The 16,409-nt window shown below is 41.8% G+C and overlaps 1 protein-coding gene across 8 annotated transcripts in view; it reads left to right on the plus strand.

Annotated features, from left to right (window-relative positions):
• LOC146004042 (nucleolysin TIAR-like) overlaps positions 1-16,409 on the plus strand; it is a 1,204,848-nt gene that overhangs the window by 178,778 nt on the left and 1,009,661 nt on the right. The window lies entirely within an intron of this gene.

A 16,409-nucleotide genomic window follows, 5' to 3' on the forward strand; every position in this document is an offset into this window, starting at 1 on the left:
GCGTTACGTTTCAGTTGTGAAAATCCACTTGCCCAGATACGCTAGTCGGGAGTGGGCCTACAGTTTACAGCAGGATTCGGTCCACTGTGCCGTGTGTCCCCATCGGGGTAGAACACTAAACCTCTTGATTACAAGGCCACACTAACACTTCTTGTAGCACCACCTTATGTTCTGAAGCAAGAGGTTCTGGAATCCAATCAGGATAGGGCGGCAGAGATCATAAAGGCCGGTTGATGGTATAAGAAGTCGCACTACGAAAATAACTGCTTCTCTCTCTCTTATTGTGTAGGAATTTCCACATCCCTCATAATAAGTGCTAGGTGTGTGTTGGAATCTCAATATTCCTCATAATAAGTGCTACTTGTGTGTTGGAATCTGAATATTCCTCATAATTTATTATAAGTGCTAGGTGTGTGTTGGAATCTCAACATTCCTCATAATGAGTGCTAGTTGTGTGTTGGAATCTGAATATTCCTCATAATGAGTGCTAGGTGTGTGTTGGAATCTGAATATTCCTCATAATGAGTGCTAGGTTTGTGTTGGAATCTGAATATTCCTCATAATGAGTGCTAGGTGTGTGTTGGAATCTGAATATTCCTCATAATAAGTGCTAGGTGTGTGTCGGAATCTGAATATTCCTCATAATGAGTGCTAGGTGTGTATTGGAATCTGAATATTCCTCATAATGAGTGCTAGGTGTGTATTGGAATCTGAATATTCCTCATAATGAGTGCTAGGTTTGTGTTGGAATCTGAATATTCCTCATAATGAGTGCTAGGTTTGTGTTGGAATCTGAATATTCCTCATAATGAGTGCTAGTTGTGTGTTGGAATCTGAATATTCCTCATAATAAGTGCTAGGTGTGTGTTGGAATCTGAATATTCCTCATAATGAGTGCTAGGTTTGTGTTGGAATCTGAATATTCCTCATAATGAGTGCTAGGTGTGTGTTGGAATCTCAATATTCCTCATAATGAGTGCTAGGTGTGTGTCGGAATCTGAATATTCCTCATAATGAGTGCTAGGTGTGTATTGGAATCTGAATATTCCTCATAATGAGTGCTAGGTGTGTATTCGAATTTGAATATTCCTCATAATAAGTGCTAGGTGTGTGTTGGAATCTGAATATTCCTCATAATAGGTGTTGTGTGTGTGTGTTGGAATCTCCGTATTCCTCATAAGAAGTGCTTACTATAAAGGCACACGTGCATTCTACCAGACGAAACATCTGCAGGAATACTATCTGTTTAGCCAGTTGGGTTATTCAGAAAAGCCTTCGCATCCCTCGTCGCTGTTCCTACAAGTAACCCAGCAGAGTATTATGTTGACAATGCAATTTGACGCCGCGTGTTCCTGAGCGTGAAAAAAACGAAACGTTTCTTGCCGGTTGGGCGTTCTTTGTTCCACAACATCGCGACGAACACCCTGCCACGTCGTTACGGAACTATTTTCTCATTTGATGATGTTATGACGGGGTTGAAATTTAGAACATCCTCTCCTCATCTCCAGCCTGCTTGCGGTGCATTCAGCTTCTCCCAGCATCCCTCCCTCTTTTATTCTTCTCTCGTCTTCTTGCTTCTGGCTGTAGTTTACCTGTTCTTTCTTCAGTCTTCCCTCGCAGAGGCGGCCTTAATGCCTTCACGGCGTTGTGAACGTTGAAATTAACGCACAATAACGTGATAAAAGGTGAAGACGGAAGGAAGGAAGATGAGGCAATAAATGGATCTCGGTTATGAAGATGAGGTGGAGAAGGTGGCGGGTTATTTCATCTCGCTCCGTTCCCTCCGGGGGTGTTGCTCGGAGCTTTTTAGTCGATTGTGTCTCCCTCTCAACCCTCCCCGAGAAACTCCGAGAGCGCGTGGGTGACTGTGACGGAGACTTTGGATAGTAGCGTGAATAACGGACAACGGTGCGTCTTGAGGCATAGATTAATAGCTCGCCTTGTGAACAGTCGGCTTCAAGTTCTTCAAGGGGGAGGAGGGAGGGTGAAGGGGTGGGTTGGGGGAATTGGAGGTGCAGCAAACATCGGATGCTATCAATTTGCCTGCCCGTATCGGGCTAATGAGCCGAGATAGGAATTCCCTTCCTTGCGAGTTGTATCAGTGCCGTGCAGTACAGTCAACGAATTTAGTAGTACTGTTTAATATACACAGCGCAATTGTAATGCACTAATTTTAATGTTTTGTAAAAGCAATTATAAAAGTTTTCAGTAAGAGGACTACTTATGCGACGTAATAGAAAATTCTTATAAAGAATCGAATAATAAATATTTTTTTTTAATTTAAGTTGTTTTGTATCTAGTTTTTAGTCGCTACGTTGAGGATGAATAATGAGACAAACTCATTGACACATCCAAACCTTAACCAGAATTCGAACCTGTGACCTGTGACTTATTAACGTTACTACTATTACTACTACTATTCGTTAAACTTTGTCACAATCATCTGTTTTGCATGTTTAAAAATCAACATTCCTCTCTGCTAAATTTCAGAGGTCCTGGGTTCGAATCCCGGTCAGGGCATGGCTGTCTTTGTGGGTGCCCCTTCATCAATTTCATCATATCATCACCCATATCATTTTCCGATTAGCAAGAAGTTGCAGAAAGCGAAGTAAAGTAAACAAATACCAATTGAGATCAGTCACTCTCTGCTCTGAATTTTTTTATTTGTATGTACTTATACGAACACCGCCCCGAAGTCGAGCTTTTAGTGGTCGACTCGCAACCGAAGTTGTCGATTCGAGTCCCGGCCAGGCCACGTATCTTCCTTGAATGTGAGTTTTTGGGTGCGTCAGTACGTAAAGGCTGTTTTGCACCCGTCACGCTCAGTCGGTAACGTGTCTGACTACCATGCTAAAGGTCCCGGGTTCGATCCCCGGCGCCCAGCCAGCGACTAATAACATGGGTACCTGGGGGAAACCCTGGGGGGTAAAGGCGGTCAGAGGCGTGATGCTGATCACATCACCCCCACTCACGACCGGATCAAGAAAGTGTGTGGCGTTACTCCCACACCCCCTATACGCCTTCATGGCGTGGTGCTATGCACAGGGGAGCACTTGACTTTTTTTTTACTTCACGTTATACGGGGTCCAGCCCCTTACCATAACTAAAATAACTGTAATGCCGTTAACTAAAATATTAAAACATTCTGACTTCGGTTAAAAGCTGAGGCTGTAAATGGGCACTCAACACATATATGGACAAAACACAGACGCCAGAGCCTCGTTCGTCTGCAAAATGCAGTCCAAGGTGAACTACGTGGAAGTGAGGTTGACAGTTGGGTGTCCTACGTGGAGGAATCTTCCCTTACACCCCGTATATTCTTTGTGACTGTCCCTTCACCTCATCGTTGCGATTAGCCAAAAGTGTCATAAAAGCTGCGCCGAATAAGATCAATTGAAAGTAATTTTGAACAAAGTTTGAACAATTTTCTAGTGAACAGCATCGAAATACAATCGCTAAGACAAGCCACTTCAGACTGTACCTTCAGTGTGTACCGTGTAAGTTACCAGATCCTGGAAAAAAGCAGTACAATACCGCCTAGAGAAGTGTTAAGGTAGAGCAGACGGTGTAAGGCACGGACGTTTCTGTTTAAAGTCACTTAGTTTCACATGGAAAGTCAATTTCCGCACCAGGGTCGTGCGCGGATTTCGGAAAAGAAAAAAAAAATCCGAAGGGCATTATTGGCCGGGGGGAGGGATCTTTTCTGATAACTGAAGTTTGCCTGGAATCGGGTTTTGTTCTGGAGACAGGCGATTTGTCTTTTGCCGGCAGACAGTTTCGGGATAGGCGATTTGCGTCGCGAGCCGGGCTGACAAATGGAGACAAACAGTTCGCAGGGAGATGAAAGTGGAGAAGGAAATGGTGGGTATGCAAGAAAGTGTAAGAGGAAGGACGGTGCAACGCCTCGGAAAGCCGGATCAAGGAGGCGTATAATGTACTTTGAAAGCTGGGCTGTATTTCATGTTCTTTTCCCAGCTTTTTCTTCGCCTTTTTTTCTTTCTTTCATCAAAGTCGCCCCCCGGCTCAGTCTTCTTGTGCGAGTTGCATTGCTTTACGGTACTTGCTAAATGATTGGGAATTTAAAGGGAAACGTTCCGACCAGTGGCTCGGTATTGTCCGGAAGGAAGATGCCGTGGCGAGACGAGGTGAAGCACAGCCACGAATGAGCAGTTGCAACTATTCGGTCCAGTTGCAACTATGTCTTAATTTCGTTTCCAGTCTTTAAGAAATAAGAAATGTTTTATCTCTGACGTCGGCGACCGAAACGCGCCGTTGCGGTCTTTTTCGAAGTCCACCGTGAACGGTCTGCAGGGCAGCAGACTGGCCAACAGTTGCAATGGAAAAAGATCACCAGGAGAGGACTTTATGGTGGTGTTGGCTACAACCGGTTTTAATTTTCGGGGAGGCATCCAGATCTTCACGCTCATGTGCGAGCTGAAAGGACGTCTACGGAACCTGGTGGGTTGCTTTTGGGTTACTCGCTGTATGATTTATGTTAGATCAACTAGCAAATGCCGGTCTGTGCTCTGCTGAAACGTACCTTGCTGGCCATTCGTAATGGATCTTGACCTGAAATGGTGCAATCTCCATTAGAATGCGACGTCATGAAATGTGCGGATTTTCCTTTGCCAGAAATCGAACTAAGAAGCTTTGGTTGGAGAGAAAGAGAGAGAGAGAGAGAGAGAGAGAAAGAGAGAGAGAGATGATAACGAGTCTCCTCTCTCTCCCCACTTTATCCAGTGCCTAACATAGCACCCTCAGAAATTCGAGATCATTTGACGTGGCGATGTATGTGTGTGCATTCGTTCCTCTTATCTTTCAGTCTCATCAACAAGATTCATATTGAAAGGCTGAGTTGATGGCTAGATTGCCGAGCTCATATATAGTAAACACAAATTGCCTGCATTGTTGCAGGCTGATGAGGCTCTGGCGTCTGGACTACAGCGCCAGATGAGACTGCGTGTTGTCTCTGTGTTTTGTTCCCACATGCGTGCCGAGAGCCCCCTTTCAGCCACAGCTTTTACTGAAGATATGTAGATGGTAGTGCTGAGATAGGCGAATTGATTTAGTAATGGTAAGGGGCTTGGTTTCATAGAAGGTGACGGATGCATGTAGCCTAAGTAGGGATCCCCGATAGCATAGTGGTAACGTCGTCGCCTTGTAATCAAGGGGTCCCGGGTTCGATACCCGGTGTTTCGGATCCCACTTTAAGCCGTAGGTTCAGTCTCGATTAGCCATACTGTGCATAAAGTGGACTTAAAACACAAATTCAATCAATCAACTGGTTGACTTCGTACTATACCCACAATGTCTGATTATCCAATAGCATACACTGTGATGGATAAGGGTTGAAACAATTGAGAATCATCTGGAATCAATGCTAGTTACATCTGACCTGATGCTGTTCTTAAGAACCTAACACAAATGCTCGTAAAGAAAGTTTCTAGGAATACGACGGTTCCTTTGAGATGCAACATTTCAGCAATTACGGTTTTCCGTATGAAGAATGTGGGAAACGTATAACTATAGGTTGCCTCTGGTGAAATTTCCTTGAGGCCAGATTGCTTCGGCGTAGATTATATGCCCATAAAATTTCACTTTTTGTCTTAGCCCAAATAACGAGTCCCCTTATCCACAGAGTGCTTTCCCGTGCTTTCTTGAGTGAAGTCTGCTATCTCTTTTTTTTAAAAGCTGCTCTCTAGTTCTTCACCGCAGCCTACGCTTCGTCCGGAATTCGTACTCAAGAACGAGAGAACGTCAAACAACAGCAATTTACCTTAATAGTTAATTTATGTAATTAATTAGAGTATACGTCATTAATGTTACAATATGTAAATTAATTACTAGTCATATCGATTTATCCTCTGTGAGGAGGTTTATGGCTGTGCGCGTGTATGTTTGTATTTGCACGTCTTGTGTCTGTTACAAGAGCAGACGGAGAACGAGACTCCTCTCTTCAGGGCTTTCTCGTATATCTTCTTACGATGGGGACCTCATTAATGTGTAGAAGTAAAACTTGTTCTCTCATTTACATAATACAGGGTGTCCCAAAATGAATGTTACCATTTCAAATGTTAATAACATCTTTATTAATCAATCTGTTGACAAGAAATTTGAATGACACATAGTATACAAACAGAAGAATCATTATTTAGGTGTGGAATATATCACATAGGTGGGCGCCAGACAGACACGTGCCTTTTCCATGGCTTGTTCCATGACTTTTCTTAATGTGTGTGGGGCAATAGCTTGAATCTCCTCCTGGATGTTGTTTTTGAGATGGGGGAGTGTCCTGGGCTTACTTCTTTGAAGTAATCCCATAGGAAAACGTCTGGCGTTGTTAAATCAGGGAATCTGGGAGGCCACTAAAATGTCTTGCATATTCTCTCTGTGTTCAAACAATAGAATTATGGTTCTTGAAATAAAATTCAATTAATTTGGTTATTTCTTTCTTCTTAATTTGGCCATTATAATCTCCAAGGTTTACTCTCTTCGAATCTGAAACGAAAAATATATATTTGTTTTAATATTTCAGGTAGCAACACTTTTAAATGGTAACATTCATTTTGGGATACCCTGTATTACAATAGAGAAAAGTTTAAAGTCCATTGTATGCTCAGAAAGGTTAATCGAGATTGGACTTGTGGTTTAAAGACAGTTCTGAACTACTGGCCAATTTACGTCCTGCGAGAATCGAAGCCGGGACCTTCTGATTACAAGCGATCAGCGTTAGCCATTGTAAGGAGGCTAATTTTAGACCCGAGATTTGTACCTTAAAGGGTGCAAATGAAGTAGTTAAAACAGGCATAAAATTATGTTGGCAAGATAAACCAGGCGAATAAGAAGCAGAAGAATTGACATAATGTTGTGCTGAGTTATACAGTTGTGTTCAATCAGCAGCCCGCGGGCCGCATGCAACCCCCGTCCCCAATTGAACGGCCTACTTATGCCCGTATAGTTTAAAGTACACACTTTCATTATGCACATTCATTGAAATCGAAAGACAAACCTGCCATTGGCTTATTTTCCAAGTCCCTTATCCTCCTCTTCTTGAATTCTACTCCCCTATCTGGACTATAGCTTCAAAAAATAATCTCTCCCCGATTGATTCTCTTTTTGCTCGCCATAGAATTCCTTCTTTGAGGCTCCTCCATAAGAGAGACATTATGTCTTGTCTTGAATATCCAACCACCACACACTCGTCGCGAATTAGCAGACGAAATTTTTGCATAAAATCATGAATGGCGAAATTAAATCCAATTTTATGATCAGCAGATTTAAACGTAAAGCTGTTTCTCAATCCCACTACAAGACTCTCCCTTCTACAGCGGTCTCTGTTGACATTCTTGCAAGAACACAGTTTCAGAAAATTGTTAACAATGTACGTGTATTTTTTTTTTGTTCCATTTTGTACAGTTTTCTTGATATGATTGTTATTGTTTTCCTGATGTTACTGTTTCAGTATAATATGGTCATTCAGTACTGTATCTGAAACTTTAGGAAATACAAATAGGTACAGTAAAACCTCGTTAATCCGGACTAATGGTGGGATACGTTGACCGGTTTAACGAATGTCCGGATTGACTGAAATAACCTAAAAGAACAGTAGAAAGTGCATTAAATTTCCGTTGATAGCAATAAGACACGTTTATTATTGTGTATTGAAAGGGCATAGGCCTAAATACACTATACAGTACAGTACAAAGTCTGCGGGAAACAGAATTTCATCAGTGGTTGACTTCCTTTTCTTTGGGAAGTTCTCTTGCTGACTTCTAACCACATTTAAAACCTTGCATTCTGCTTTTTTTTTGTGGGCGTTTTGCCTTTCCGGAATAACGAGGTTTTACTGTAAATAAATTTGTTGTGTTGCAGTGACTAACATCAATTTTTAGAACTTGACATTACAAATAGTTACCCATCGTTATATGTTGCTTGACAACAAAATAGTACAGTAAGTGAATGCATATTGAACGAACAGAATCCATGCAATTATAATATACGTATACGTATTTGTGACGCTACCATCGCCTCTGTGAACGTAAATGGAACATTCGTTCCGTCACTCCCTTATAGTGTGTGAAAATGGCCCGGTATCGGACAGACGTTGAGCCTGACAGTATTTTCTCACCGTTGTAACCTAGTTATATGCATTTCAGTTATGCGTTTGCAGCATTTTTATTTCGTTTACTAATAAATAAAAAATGCCAACCATTTAATAATCGTGTGCTTGTATACTCTACATTTAAGAAAATTAGCTCAGCGTTCAGTTCGCTCACGTTAAATTTATTTTAAGAGAACTCATCCAGCGAGTGTTGATTACAAACTACCATGGGAAAAGGAAGATGCTCAGTACCGTGCGCAGTAGGATACGGCGCGTGCGCGGAAGAAAGAAAAGCATTGCATGGGCGGGTCTTGCAACGTGAAGGCACGAAACTCGCTTCGAATATGCGCATAGATACGAGCGGGAACGCCTCGAAAATATACTCTTCTCCGCAGTACATTGTAATTTTTCAGATCTCATCTCTTCAGCGCGCATATAGCGTGAAGTGCGTGCCATCCGTCTGCATTACGTCGGGTCCCTGAAGGACTTCTCTTCGCTGGAGCGATGGATGGGTCGTTATTTAGGATGGAACGTTATTTAGTACGAGAGCGTTCTGAAGTAATTTCGGGCCACCTTCAGCCGAAAGGAAATGCATCGGCGCCGTTCAGGTGACATAAATTTGAATGTTGTCAGCTCCTAACGATTCCAGATCAATGAATTTAGGGATACACGTCACCGGAAGTGGTGGGTCCGTGCTCCTCTCCTCACCATGCATTTTCCAAACAGGGCCGCTGCTAAGACCCTCCCATTCATCTTTCTTTCTATCGTTCACCGTCCTGACCTCAAACGGTCTTCATCCTATCGTTATGGAGGTAATTTACAGTCACCGGGAGACGGGGATGGTTGGGTAGGGTAGGTATTACACGTTCCCCGCTGATTGATAAAAGGGCGAGGGGTGGGAAGACCGAAACTGTGTGTATGTGCGAGGGAGGCTGATGAAGTAATCTACAGAACCCCATTCATTTTACTTGTTCGCTGAAGTTTTTTTTTTTCTCCCGTCTTGAGGATCCCATATTGAATAGATAAAACCGAAATGCGTGGTGTAGTGCGGCTCGGAACACAAGGAAGGCTTGTTCGGTACGTAAAGTATTTTTAAGAAACTTTTTCTGGAGCTTGCTGCGTTTAATCGCGGTGGAGAATGGGCTGGGGGTTGAAGTTGCACCCCTTTTCTCGACCACGGCTAGAGAGAACCCGTGGTCATCATCCATCTTCGGCCGGCTTTAACTAGGGGCCAATACATTCAGTAATAGATCGGTTGGGTCGCGGCTGTGGTTAGGTGGAATGGGAAGGTGGACCGTACGTTCGAATCTTAAAATAAACCTCTTCGCGTTATGAACCGGTTGAAATACGATCCTAGCGCAATCGTATGTGACGGCAAATCAATTGACGCATTCCAAATGTAAGGCGAAATAGTAGAGGAGGATGTTTGTAAATGTGTCTTAATTTTTGCTCTGTGAAAGGTCTGTAGGTTAGAATCTTATTGCTCCAATGTCTTTGTTGATCGTACGAATAACGTTTAAAAAATTAAGTATTTTTCAAGATGTAATAACATAGAAACTACAGTATTATATCCTACAGTCAGCCTAACCTTACCACATACATTTATTTAATTCTTGAAGCTGTTAACTCACGGGTTCCCAAACTTTTTTGTTTCACGTCGCCCTTAGTGTTGCAAGATTTTTTCGTGGCGCTCAAGTCAGAATGTAGGCCTATTTAACACTTGCAACGCTGTTAGTGTGGTTAGGTTGCTTGCCTTAAGTTATAAAATAGACACATATTTCAAATTCAGAAACATTTTATGTGTAAAAAGTACTAAATAAGCACATATTTGGAACAATCGTATCATTTCAGTGAAAATATCGAAACATTTCGAGGCGCTAATTGTAAAATGTATCATGGGAGCATTATTTCCCATCGCTATTACCAGAAGGAGTATGTTGTAGCTTTGTTTCCGTACTCCACTAACACTTTTGATTTCACCACCACCATCCTTGGCAGAGTGGTTAGTGTAACGCGCCTACGAAGCCAGCAGTCCTGAGTTCGAATTCTATATAAGGCATTGTATGGATGCTTGATTATGTTTGTTTCTTACCACTATGCTATCGGGGAGGAGAATGGGATATTAGAGTATTCAACTCAGCGACGTAACATTTTTTTTTTTTGTGGATTGAGCATCTATGTTAATGACGCGAGAAGCAAATATATAAGATATGGAAAAATTACGCGCATGAATGTCATTTTCGTGTTTCGATATCGGGGACTACTTACAAGACGCAGCGAAGGTGTTGCGAGCGATTTTTTTTGAAAAAGTGAGCGTGATCCACCGACAAGGAAGACTGGATGGGGACCCATAACGCGAACTTTTATGGTACTACGTGTAAATGGAGCTGTTTTATTATGGGAAAACGAAGGCTCCTTAAGTAGAAAGTCTCGTTGTATTACCTTCATTTGACACCTGTATTCATAGATTTCCGGTCACATGGATTTTTCCCACTGGTGCGGTGAGAGGTGCATAATACACATCCTGCGAGACTGGCCTATTCTGATGTACGAATGAATTTCTTTGCATCGCACTCCAAGCTGCTGTTTTGTGAAAGGGAAAAATGTACGTCGCATGGAAAGTATTTCTGTTTGAATTTCCTTATCGATTCACTGGGTGACGATGACGTTAGTTCTTTCTGGGGTGATTCAATAGGAAACCACAGCAGTTGTCATCTAACGAGGCCCTGGCGATTTGAACCACGCCATAGATTGGTTTCAAGTTCACTCGTCACAATACGTTTGGAATATTGTTACGTTAGACAATAGGTGGCAGACACGGCCTTGGAATGCAACAACACATGATATCTGTCTGGTGGATGTTCTCGGCCGACATATGCCACTGCCCCTATCACCTATTGCCTAACGTAATAATATTCCAGACTTGCTGTTTCTAATATAACAATATTCCAAACCTTTTGTGAGGAGAGTATTATCTGCAAAGTTTCTTATTCGTCTTGAAATCAGTAGGTCCCCGGTGAAGTCACATTGCACAGTTAGCTCAAGTTTACTCAGATAATCATAATCTCCAACTCTGAGGAATATAGTAATTCGAATCTCAGTTCAGTATAATTTCTCTTCTAGTAACGTTTAGTATGTAATTTATGTAAACGAATTTACTACAGGTTATGGGCTGATTCATCATTCCATGTGTGTATGCATTATGTGAAGAACCTTTACAGTGAAGATTAAAATTCTTTATTGTTGAGGTGTTTGAAGATTTTGCATTGAAAGAAATTCCAATTAAAAGTTACGAGAGAGAGAGAGAAGAGAGAGAGGAGGAGGAGAAGAAGGTAGGTTGAGTATCAAGGAGGTGAAATTCGCTCTTACACTGTAACCTTACAATCAAAGGATCCGTTAACCTGGTGTGGTTAAGTGGTCGGCTTTCGATCTTGTCACCGACGTTCTCGATCTGGAGTCGCTGCTTGAGAATGGGTGTTCTTTGCGAGTCCCAATTCGTCAATTTCATTTAGTCGTTATTCATTCCATCGTCGCGATTCGCCTAAAGTGACAGAAAAGTGACTCTAAATAACAAAAATAGTAATAAAAATCCTTCAGATCCTGGGTGCGGATACTGGTGTTGAATTTTGATTTTTGTTACTTACCTTTACTAATCGCGACGATGAGTACGAGTGATGAAATAATGAAATTGATGAAGGGATTCAAAGAACACCAATGTCCAAATAGATTCGAACCCGGGACCCCTTGGCGTCGTAGGGCGCTGTGTACATTGTAACTTCAGTCCAGATTAGCCTATTTATGGATAAAGAACCTGTAAAACCTGATTGCAAGATTTGGCACACCTCATCGATATGTTCTCGTCCCTGTCCTACGGAGCCACCAAGTGTGAAATTTCCAAGAGCTGACCCCGCGACCTTGACTCGTCGCCAAGCGGCGGGGTGTGACCTCATGCCCTTCCTCAGCGTTTCTCCGGAAGACACCCGTGGTGACCCATTGGCCGAAATACTCTATATTGTTTCTCCTCTCAATCCAGTTCTGAAATGTATTAACATTTAATTCCACCTCCTTTGCTTTCCCTTACAAGGCCATGCGCACTTCTTCCATTCATCTACATTATTTATTTCTGATAGGAAATTAAGTGCAGTGTGTACAATCATTCGCAAAAGTAACAGTAGGCAACAGTTCCCTCTAATTTCTGCTGAAGTTTCCCTACTCAGAATCCTTTGTAGCCCGTTCGAAGTAACGGATTGCGTTAAAACCTGGTATAGAGGCTATGGAGACAATGTGGATGCGAATGCTGATGTAAGAGCAAATTAGTTCAGATTTTCATCACCAGGTGGAATTCTCTTCGGGCGAAAATTAAAATGATCTGAGAGGAATAAAATATGTCAAATGAAATTTTAAAAAAATAAATTAAATTAAACAATCTGAAATGATATGATTCTGAATGTGATACATAATCAAGAAGCCAATGAAAGTAACTAAACCACTTAAAAAGTTCTAACACCCACTCGGGTTGAGTTTTGTTTTCGAGATAAAGTTTCTAGTAGCGGAGTTACCGAAGATATCCGACCAGCCTTATTATACACCATACCAGCATGGCATCATGCAGCACATACACAAACTACAGATCATTCAAAATAAGGCAACGAGGATCATTAGTGGACATGATAGATACACAACTAATGTACAAATTCAAGAAGACCTGGAGATTGATCAAATTGAAGAAATCATCCGAGGAGATACACTAAAATTCTGGAGACAACTTACAAACCATACAAATCCCGCAGTCAATCACATAGGATCGGCGGCCATCATTAAGCTCACCCATCGCACCCCTCGACCGAACAAGGAATAAGAAGACAAGGCCTTCGAGTGACAGGTGCAGAGGGAATTACAACAAGATATTAACAATACCAATGTAAAGGGGGAAAGAACATATAGAAGCAAAGGAAACGATACTTCAAAACAAGAAACTGAAGAAAATTAATTCATTCATTCATTACCGAAGACACTTGAAGATATAGCGGAAACTGTCTTGGCCGGAATTATCAAACATGGTTGTTGTCAATTTATTACTCGCATTGGGGTCACATTTGTACATGACGTATTGTATTGACGTGCTATATAGAGGGAAGCAGTCATACTTGTTGCAGTGGTTCAACTGATAAAAGCTCCCAGATCGTGGTAGGACCTTTGAATGCAATGGAATAAGTAAATCAGTGCTGCCATCTACTGAAAAAAACCAGAGGCATCACTTTTCATCCGACCCTCGTAGTTTTTTTGTTTTTTTTTGCCTCGTGGGACAGAACAATTTTCAACAAGCGAGAGTGCAAGTACGTTTTTTGAACAGAGCATCATGTCTTGAGACGAACCTGTGGGAAATCACGCAGGTTGCGAGAAGATGCGCTGGCGGATGATGACATTGACCCTGCGTCCTGTGAATCTTGCGATAATATTTCCCCGGGCGAACCCTGCACGAGAAAGTTGTTTCGCCGTAAATAAATTTTCCGAAGGGGGGGCGAGGGAAGGAGCATCTGACGTGGATCATAAATTTATTAAATCTAAAACCCTGGAACTTGTATTTATGTTAAGTTTCCTGTGGCCGGTCGGTTGAACTACACGCCATGGTTCACGGATTGTGCAAATGCGCTCCATCTAGCGGAGAAAAAAGGAAACGAGTTTCTGAAACTTTCTTCGAGAAGAAGGGGAGAGATGTTTGGGCGCGTGGGTGCACGGGATCCAGGCTTTTGTTTATACTCAACGTTGTACATGATTGTCAAATAACCATACACTAGAAAACACTTTAATAATTTATAAGCCAGTTGTGTTTGTGCCAAATTAAAAAGATTCTAGTGAAACGGAACGGTAACTGTGAACCGGACTTTACTATTTCCTACTCAAATAATTACCTACCCTTTAAAACACGTTTGCAATTGTCATTTTATATCACGGCCTGCGTGGTGGAGTGGTCAGCGCATCGCTCTACGAAGCCAGAGGTCTTGGGTTCGAATCCCGGCTAGGACATGGATGTTCGTAATGAGAAAAAGTTATAATATAGGAAAGATTGAAATCTGTGAATGTTGAAAGAATGGCGAATGTCTGGGAATACTACCGCATAGGGGTTTTCCTTACGTTACCAAGAATAAAAAAAAAGATGGCGCAGTGGTAGCGTCGTCACCTTGTAATCAAGGGATCCCGGGTTCGATACCCGCTGGAGGCACATAGTGGTTCGGATCCTACTTTAAACTGTATGTCCAGTTTCGATTAGCCTTACTGTGCGTAAAGTGGACTTAAATAACCAAATCAACCAACCAACCAATCATTTCTAAGTGTCAGTTAAGTTTGACACCAATCGTAATTGCTGGCGTATTAGACGTACTTTTTTCCTTTAGAAATAGGTCCGAAAAACAGGATGCGTCTTACACGCCAATACTCAATATTTGATTACCTTCATTTCTGGAAATTTTCTGTTTCCGAGTTGGAAGATTTCTTTCTTGATTCCTTGCGGTGTGTAACGAAGAAGATAAAATGAATTCTTTCCTAGTTAGATTAGGTAAGTTATTTGTTGAAAGTAGACCTACATATTACTTTATATATGAAATACTGCAAATTAATTATAAATTCAGTGATAAAGCTTTTCCCTCAAAATTATGTACAAAGAAGGGGGTGCTTCTTATGCGCCGGCAAATACCACCGATCCAAATATATTGTGGCATATAGCTATGAACATATTTCATGATCTTGCGTATGTTTATAATTGTATGTCTTAATTCTTGTGAATTTTTAATTTTAAGGTCTAATTCTGTGTTTAAAACTCGGAATTGTATTAAGACTTGAGCTTCGTGTCATGGTGGTTAGCACGGCGCTCTACGATGCCAGGAGTCCAGGGTTCGAATCCCTGCCTGAGAATGAGTGTTCTTTGTGAATGTCTCTTCATGAGTTTCCTTCGCGATTAGCCATAATTTTCAGAAAAGGGATGTGAAGTACACCAGACCAATCAATCAATCAAAAATATATACTTTATCCCTGGAATCTCTAGAGCAAGTCCCAGCATAACGGTAGAGTAGGAGAGAAAGCGGCGGACTGTGCGAAGCAGTACGCGTTAATGCAAACAGCTGGTAGGTGGAGTCGCTTTTCCACCCTCCATGCGCTCATTTCTCCTCTCACGAGTTCATTGGTCGAGCTGTCTCGAGTCGCTACTTGTGCAGAGACTTGCTTTAGTTCGCTTGCTCCAGAGTTTCCCTGGACACGACAGAGTATAGGAAAGTTTATTTTGTACGTAGTAGGAATTATCACAAGGTGACGTAACACTTTCCATATTTTTGTGCATACCGCCGCCACAGCCAGGCCTCGAGAATAGACACCACCTGCACACACGAGACTTGGAATTGTGTTGTGTACGTCAGCATTCAGGCAATTTTCTCCATTTTTTCAGTACTCTTAAACTTTATTTGTTGCTTGCTTGAGATCGGATGATTTCCTCGTATAGACAGTAAAATCGATAATGCATAAATAGAAAGCACCGAAACACAACCACACGCGAAAAAGATGTTGTACAAACATGATTAAATTTATCGCACAGTTTCATCGAGTTATGGATCTGTTTTTAATTTAATTAACTAATAACCCAACGAATTAGTAGCGTGTATTGCTGTTTTGATTGACCACGTGTGAAGTTTTAATGTACCCGAATTGCGCTCTATTGAATTGCGCAAGCGGAAACAAATATTGAAATTGGGTGGGGAGAAACGTAACGTATTCATTCTCGGCCGTTATTTATTTGTCCTGAATATTTCTCCCCCCCCCCCACCGTCACGGTTCGTTAATGTGTATAATTTTCCGGGGAAAGAAGCGTGATAACACTGCTTTAACGAACACGTGAAAAGAAATGGGGAATTAAAGAGCAACGGAAAACGGAGATTGAGAGGGGAAGGGGGGTAAAGAAACGGGAAAAAAATCGTGGAACAATAATTTTTAAGAGAGAAAGATGTATCAAACCGGTGATTTCCAAACTAGCCTCGGAATTGCGGCGAGGAAAAGTTATTCAGGGTGGAAAATAGCAGGTTCCTGTTCCCTGGCAATAAAAGAGTCACGCGAGCTTGTGGCAGACAAGCGATTTACTCTCATTTAGATAAAAACCCATTGGGCAATGATTTAAATGCATTGGAAAATTTAGGGAATATTTTTTTTCCTCTGGAGCGAGCCATTTCCCCCCCTCCCCCGCCCTCCAGCACTTATTTTTAAATTTGGGTTCCGAATTAAGGCAAGTTATGCTTTGATGAAGATCAGTGTTCAACTGGCCGTT

This window comes from Lepisma saccharinum, chromosome 21, assembly GCF_977018435.1.
Source record: "Lepisma saccharinum chromosome 21, izLepSacc3.1, whole genome shotgun sequence".
In the NCBI taxonomy this organism is placed as follows: Eukaryota; Metazoa; Arthropoda; class Insecta; order Zygentoma; family Lepismatidae; genus Lepisma; species Lepisma saccharinum.